Raw genomic sequence first — 8252 nt, 5'->3', positions numbered from 1 at the left:
GATCCACAAAGGCCGGAAGCGGCCGCGGGGGGGGGGGGGGCGCACTTCCGCAGTCGCTCCCGGAAGGGGGCCGGAGGGGCTTTCGCCTCAGTAGTGTTTCCGCGCGCCCTCGCTAGAGCGAAGCTGAGCGCTCTCAGGCCCGCGGGTAAGAGGTATGGGTTTATCTTCCTCCTTTTCTTTACCCAGCCATTGTCCACACTTCCCCCGACCCGACGGGGGGACTGATTTGCAGGGTTGCTAGTTCCCAGCCAAAGAACTGAAGACTGGGAAACCCCTTGCGTCTCCATTCGCTTTGGGTCCGGAGGTGCTTCCCGACACCACGCTTGGTGGTGCCGAAGGGACTCCTGCCACACACACATCCAGAGGGCCAGCCTACTGGTTTCTGCTGGCGATTTCGCCACCCACGATTCTCTTGATGCTCTTTTTTATGCACTTATGATACATTATACACCAGAAAGCCCAGTTCAATGGAAAAGCTATATAAAAAGAATAATTTAGTAAATTAGCAAGATATAAAATTAACACACTAAAATCAACGCCCTTCATATATGTGAATAGTCAATGATAACGAGTTACGAGATAGAATGGAAGAGAATTCCATATTTACAATAGCAACAAAAAAAGTGAAAATAGGAATAAACAAGAAATGAGCAAAACTTCTCCGGGGGAAGCTTTAAAACACTCCTAAATGGCCAACTGTATATTAAACAAACAGAAAGCAATATGCTGTTCTTGGAAAGACTCAAAGAGGTCAGTCCTCCCTAAATATGTATGCAACTATAGTATTCCAACAAAAATATCAACCAATATTGTTCTGTAATTAGATAACTTGATTATGAAGTTCAAGTGGGGACATAAGTAAGAATAGACAGGAAACCCATGAAAAAGAACAATGGTGAGGGACAGCCTTTTCAGATACTGGAACATACACATATTATTTTAGTTAATTAATAGACAAAGAATATACCAGAAATAGATGCAGGTATATAAGGATATTCAGTGAGTGATGAAGGTGACATCACATATAAATGGGAAAATGAATCACTTAGAAGTTGTACTGGGATGACAACCATTTGGCAAAGCTAAACTGGATTTCTATTTTCCACCACACATTGCAATCGACATAAATTCTAAATGGATCTGAGATCTAAATGTAAAAAATCCACCTATACATGTATTAGAAGAAAACATGAATAATAGTTCTAACACTGGGAAGGGGAAACATCTAATAATATGACTCAGAATCCAAAAGCCTTACAAGTAACAAATCTGACTACATGAAATTAAAATGTATTGTTTGTCCAAAAAAACACCACAAGTAAAGAAAAAGGTTTGCAACATATAGAGAAAATGACCAGAAGATAGTTGACAGAATAAAAATGCTAGCAGCCCCCAAACATCTGTAAAAAATGTTCAACTTCACGCAAAATATGAACATACAAATTAAAAACTATGCTGAGTGAGGTACCATTGGCCATTAGATTGGCAATGGTCCAAAAGTTTGACAGTACATTCTACTCATGAGGAAGGGGAAACTCTTAACATATTCCAGTGGGAATGCAAAACGGTGTGACCCATAGGTGGGAAAAATAATACTATACAGCAAAATTATGTATATAAGTTTACCCTTTGTTCCTGCGATCACTTCTAGAAATCCATCTCAAAGATACTTTGACAAAAATATGAAGTGATGTACACACAAAATTAAATGGGATCAGGGGAGACCTGACTTTTAAAATGCGAAATATGAGGGAATGAAATTGAGAAATACTCAGCAGGATAAATGGATCAGGGCTTCATCATTGACTATGTGGGGGTTAAGAGAACCAAAAAAAGCCTGGCATCATCAGAGGATGGTGGTCCCTCCACCAAGACCAGGGACACTAAATGACAGGTAGCATGTTGAGAAGAAATGTATGAGCTCAGCTTGGTCACGTTAAGCTTGAAATCCTGGAAAGCATCACACTGTCGATGTTGCTATTTGTTAATGGATTGGTTTAGGGATTTGTGGGTCTAGGAGTCATGAGAAAAGAGTTAGCTTGAGATCCATATTTTGGAGCCTTCTACCTTTCAGTAATTGTTAAAATGATTAAGATAGCTCACGAAGTGTGTGGTGCTAAAAGACAGCCTAGGACAGATTTCTGGAGTGCCCTTTTGTAGACTCTTCTTTCAGGGCATCTGGGGAGAAGGGAGAGAGATCCCTCCTCATACGTTGCCAGGGCTCAAATCTTATGTGAAGCCATACAACATCTCAGAAAACAACAGACACAGAGAAATTATTGGACAACTTGAATTCAACCTGGAACTGAACCTCAAGCTCACTTTTGGGTTCTTTTCTAGGCATCTAGAAAGATTTTTACAACTCAGTGTTTTCCGAGTTCCACTTGGCATGACTTACTGCAAGAAGCTGATATGGAAATCTCACTTAAAAAGTCAGCTTGCACCAAGGATGACTGACTTGCCGCAGTTCCCAGGGACATAGGTAAAACAGTCAATTTTTTGTCATAGGTGCACTGTAGCCACAAGAAAAGAGCATCTAAGCACAAAGAGATCTTAAGACAGAGAGAACTCTGAGTAAAACCATTCTCCATCTTTTGACTCTGGAGAAATACAGGGATATAGAGACAAAGAGCAGATAAAAATGGATCTCCAGAATACCTTTATTTTAAACAATTTTTGCCTAATGTTATTACTGACGCTTTTTGGCCATTTTACTAACCAAATAACTCTAACATTTAAAAAGGAGAAAGTTTCTTGTGATATATTGGCAAGCCTTCTAACTGCCCTTAAAATCAAAAGGGAAAAAAAGCAGATGTTGAGATCCAGAACTCAAGGAATAAGAGAAAAGGACTGCAGGAAGTATTTCATTTACAGATTTGAAATTGGAAGCCGAAAGCAACACAAAGTTTTATGATGTGAATTCTGTGAGCTTCAGAAAGTATATAGTTGAGAACACAGAGACTTGAGAGAAAGCATAGAGTGAGAACACAGGTAAATGTATCTAAAGGCAGAACTCTCAGGGTTCACATGGGCACAGTGAAGCACATAGTGAGAACACAGGTTACTAGATCTAGAGGCAGAACTCTCAGGGTTCACATGGACACAGTGAAGCATATAGTGAGAACACAGGTAAATAGATCTAGAGGCAGAACTCTCAGGGTTCACATGGACACAGTGAAGCTTATAGTGAGAACACAGGTAAATGTATCTAAAGGCAGAACTCTCAGGGTTCACATGGGCACAGTGAAGCATATAGTGAGAACACAGGTAAATAGATCTAGAGGCAGAACTCTCAGGGTTCACATGGGCACAGTGAAGCATATAGTGAGAACACAGGTAAATAGATCTAGAGGCAGAACTCTCAGGGTTCACATGGACACAGTGAAGCATATAGTGAGAACACAGGTAAATAGATCTAGAGGCAGAACTCTCAGGGTACACATGGACACAGTGGAATGTTTTGCTTCCTGTCTACACCTCTGATCGGAGAGTCCATAACTAGCTGTTTTTTTTTTAAAAAAACAAATAGTGTCTAATTGATGAACTACTGATATCATTTGGTTTTTGCAGGTCATCTCTCAGCTGTCTTGAAGGAATGTGCAACAGATTAAGAAAAAGTCTGAAAACTATTTCAATAGGTCCATGCTGGTAAGCAGAAACTGAGCCATGTAACTGCATACAACTTGAATAAAACCTTGTTTTAAAAAGTGAGTTAAAAAAGTAAAAGTGAGTAAAAATTTAAGCTGCCCTCCCTCCCAGGGAGACAAAAATAGGAGCTGAGAATAGTAACATAATCATACATTGAAGATTGTGATTTAAATTCCAATAGAATATTGCAGATATTCAATAGGCACTGTTTAGAGTAAACAAACAAAAAAACAAGAAAGCAATAGAACCAAATTGCTTAGTGATGTGGAGGTGGCCATTATGAGAAGCAGGGATAGAAAAGGCAGCCCTCAGGAGTACTGGGTAGTGTGTCAGATGATAAAGTAGATCTGTTGCTTTTCATCATAAAACCTCGTTTGCTGTTTGATTTTTTAAATATTATAAACCTTTCAGGGCATAGTGTTCTATAAAAAATTATAAGCTTATCTTACTTTGATTAGAAAAAGACAGTAGCATGTTGGCAATTTTCATGGTTAAAAAGAGAGAGAGAGAGAGAGAGAGACAACAGCAAAAGAAAAATTAAAGGGCAGTGGTGCATGCCTGTAATCCCAGCACTTTGGGAAGCCAAGGAGGTAGGATCACTTGAGGCCAGGAAGTTGAGGCTTGCAGTGAGCCATGATTGCACCACTGCACTGAAGCCTGGATGACAGAATGAGACTTGGTCCCCTAAAAAGGAAAATTAACATTTTGTGTATTTGTCGAAATGCAGATGCCCAAGGTGAACAATGCCCAAAGTGAACGAGATGAACATATTAACAAAATAGTAAAATGTACCTGTGCTAGAAGCATCCACCAGGCAGTTTTGTTTAACACAAATGATTTCTTTGGAAGAGCCAGATGGTAATCTGAGTTACAGGTCCTCAGGGTCTTGAAATTTATAGATCACTAAGATCTCATGGCCCATCCACAACATCTGCTGTGTGTGTGTGTGTGTGTGTGTGTGTGTGTGTGTAGAAAAGAGACTTTGATTTTTTGGTAAAACTGGTGTTTTTTTGCATGACTTCTTAGGGGCCCTATAGGAAATTCCTCCCACTTTGAAGACTGTTGAGTTTCGTCTAGGATTGAATAAAAGCATTGAGAATATGTATATAAACAACGGAAAGGAGAAAGGGAGAAAAATAGGGAAGGTGGTAAACTGTGTCTTCCACAAACACTAAAAGGAACACTGTTGGGAGCTGCAGCAGCAGCTAATTTTGAAGTCATGAGGAGAGAGGGCGACACAAAAGCAGAGCACCTATTTAAGAGAAAGGGTCTGAATCTAAGAGATTTTGATATAGGACTGAACCTCACTCTGGCACTTCATAACTGAGTGGCTGTTTTATAAGATTTAAGATTCTTTGATGAAGGGACACGACATGCTGATGATGAAAAGCAGAACTTTGTTACTTACAGCTCCAAAAGAGAGAAGCCGCCATGCAAAACGACACAGAGTAGGACCCAGGGACAAGCTGGAGCTGCAGAAGGCAGTGTATATATGGCAAGCAGGAGGAGTTAGCTGTTTCAGGGGCTCCCTTGGGCCGGTTAATTTCATGGCCTCTGGGTTACAGGTGCTGTCCCTGGTTGTCTCGTACCTGTCCTCAGACAATGAGGGAGGACATTCTCCTGTTAATGGAGGCAGCTGTGGTGTGTGCACTGTGGCTTCAGAGAATGGGGGCCCAATAAGTCAAGAGATTGGGATGGGGGCTTAGCAAACGACCTGCAAAGGGGAATTGAAGAGTTGTTAGCCATCACTTTCAAACTGGGTCAAGATAGCATTTGTGAAATCTGTCACAGTGACCTTGAACACATGGCCACTCCACTAAGCTTCAGTTGCCTCCACTCTAAAACATTTCATGTGTGAAGTATCCACTGCTAGTACCTAGTTATAATACGTTCACAGTACATGGCATTTACAATAATACATTATAGACAACTGGCTTTGACGTCTGACACCAGTTTATTCAATTTCTTGGTCGATAATCTGGGTGATAAGGTATTTATTTAAAGTAAAGGCAGATTTCCCACTTTAGAAGCAATCATAAAATCTTTGCTGACTTTTAATCAATATTGCTTACTAGGCTGTTTTACAATAGTCTCAAATTTAAATATAGTTTACTGAACTTACTACACAGTTTACACTGAAAAGGCCTTTCCTCCGGTTTGTACTCGGAGATGGAAAACAGGCCTGTGTTCTGAAGTCTTTGCCCTACTCATTGCAATGATAGTGCTCCTCTCCAGCATGGAAAAACTGGTGCTGGTTAAGGGCTAACAACTGGCAGGAGGCTTTCTAACATTCATTGCATTTATTTGGCCTCTCTCCAGTGCGTGTGTGCTTTTTTAATGTCTAAAACAGCTAGCGTTTGCACTTAAGGTCTTCCTACATTCTTCATATTTGCAGGATTGGTCTGCATACATTTTCTAATGTTGGGTAAGTCCTGGGCTCAAGTGCTTCCCACAATCAGTACCTTCGAGGTATTTCTCCCTTGAGGAGTGCATGCTCTGATGTTTCACAAGACTTAGTAATTACAGAGTCACTAGTCTCAATTTCATTATGCTCACAGAGCTTGTCCTTCAGAAACTCATTTCCAGGAAGGTTCCCATTGTGACTCTTACTTTCTTATTGGGTATCTTCTTTCTCCTTTGAGTGAGCATTCTTAGTGCAGATGCTGGGTTGCCTATGCTGGTCCTATTTGCAGGATTTCTCCCTATAGTGGATCTCTGCTGCTCTGTGTGGCCTGCTGTCTAACCGAAAGCCAACACTGAATACATTTAAAGAATTTTTTCCTCTAGTAGATCTCCTGAAGCCAAAAGAGGGATACGTTATATAAAGAAGCTTTCCCACTGTCGTGGCACTTACAAGCATTCTCTGCCATATAAACTACCTGATGCTGAATCAAGGCAGACTGATGAATCAAGGTTCTACTACACTGATTCCAAAAATCATTTCTCTTCCAAATGATTTTTTAAGATTATCAAAAACTCTTGCATTCTGAGTAAAGCCCTTTCAACAAGTGTTTCTCACCTGTGTAAAGTCTCCAATGTCGACTGAAGACTGATTTTTAAGTGATTTTCCACATCCATCACATTTTGGATTTTTCTTTCCTTTTGGATTCCCATTTGATGAATAAGGCCAATGTTTGATTTAAGAGTCTTCCCACGCTCTTCATATACAATGGATGGGCTTAGAGTGCTTTCTTTGATGCTGAGTGAAGTCTGCATTTGGAGTAAAGCCTCCCCCATGTGGACCATGCTTCAAGGCTTTCTGCGTTCAGAGGAGCCTCTGATGCTGCTTATGTACTAAATTCTAGATAAAGTTCGTGTTGGAGTCATTGAGTTTGACTTGTTTCTTAATCGTGGAATGTACCCAATTTCTCCTTCAGCTTCTGTAAAGTTTTCATTTGGGTCTGCCAGGAATGTCTCTGTGTGTTTCCCTTTCTTCGTGTGTCTTGCTTTGGGTGTATATTTCTGTATTTGCTTCTGGAATCACCATCTGTAGCTACAAGTAGATGAACTGTCCAATGAAGAATATAAATTCAATGAGTACAATTCAGATTTATGAGTCAACTATTTTAGAATGCGGGTAACAGGGCTTCTGCATGTAGGAAAGGGAAGTGGTTAGCAAGAAGACTGATGAAGGTCACTGAAAAAATGCAAAGCAAATCAAGATGTGTAGAAGGGACAATATTTGAGAGCAAGGAGATATTGTCTGAAAGTTTTGCAGTGGCAAAGTGATACATATGGGTAAGCGAAGAAATACAGACTAAGTATAAAAACTTTGGAGTAGTAACCAGCAGTAAGAAGCAGGAAAGGACTGTTAATGATGATGATTTTGAGGTTGAGTTATACCTAATAATGGACAGCCATAAAACGGGGATCACAGTAAATATGAGACTATGTGACAGAGACACTCTAGAAATAAAGAAGTCAAGGTTTAGTGGAGGCCTCGCTCCATTTGGGATACTTACTATCCTGAGTCAGTAACTGATGGTGCCCTGAAATCTCTGTATGTCCAAGACTTCTTAAAGAGATCCTTCTCCTGAGCTTTGCTACTTAGTATAAGAGGAAATTAAATATGTGTAATAAAAATACACTGTGGTTTTGGCATTTATTTAAATTTATAAACAACATAAAGAATATATAATTTGACCAGAGGCATTGGCTTATTCCTGTAATCACAGCCCTTTGGGAGGCCATGGTGGACAGATTGCTTCAACCCAGGAATTTGAGACCAGGCTGGGTAATATAGCAAGAACTCACCTCTGCAAAAACTACAAAAATATTAGCCAAGAGTGGTGGCGCCCACCTGTATTCCACGGTGCATATTTACCATGTTTCCTTTATCCATTCCACCCCTGATGCACATCTAGGTTGATTCCATGTTTTTGCTATTGTGTATAGTGCTGTGATGAATATATGAGTGCATGTAACTTTTTGGTAGAATGGTTTATTTTTCTCTGCATACATACCCAGTAGTGGGATTGCTGGGTTTAATGGCAGTTCTTTGAGAAATCACCAAACTGCTTTCCACAGTTGCTGAACTGTGTATAAGCATTCCTTTTGCTCCTCAGCCTCACCAGCATCTCTTATTGTTTGACTTTTAAATAACA

At 40.2% G+C, this 8252-nt stretch overlaps 1 long non-coding RNA gene across 1 annotated transcript; it reads left to right on the top strand.

The window, feature by feature from the left end:
• Positions 1 to 36: 36 nt before the first annotated feature.
• On the top strand, positions 37 to 7731 carry LOC128931903 (uncharacterized). Its single transcript, XR_008480978.2, has 4 exons — positions 37 to 152; positions 2341 to 2482; positions 3571 to 3648; positions 6436 to 7731. It is a non-coding gene; the product is annotated as an uncharacterized LOC128931903 (long non-coding RNA).
• The last annotated feature ends 521 nt before the right edge of the window (positions 7732 to 8252 follow it).

The sequence above is a fragment of the Callithrix jacchus genome, chromosome 4 (genome assembly GCF_049354715.1).
Source record: "Callithrix jacchus isolate 240 chromosome 4, calJac240_pri, whole genome shotgun sequence".
NCBI classification, from domain to species: Eukaryota; Metazoa; Chordata; class Mammalia; order Primates; family Cebidae; genus Callithrix; species Callithrix jacchus.
Note: the sequence above shows the minus strand (reverse complement) of the source record. Positions and strands in the feature narration are given on the sequence as shown.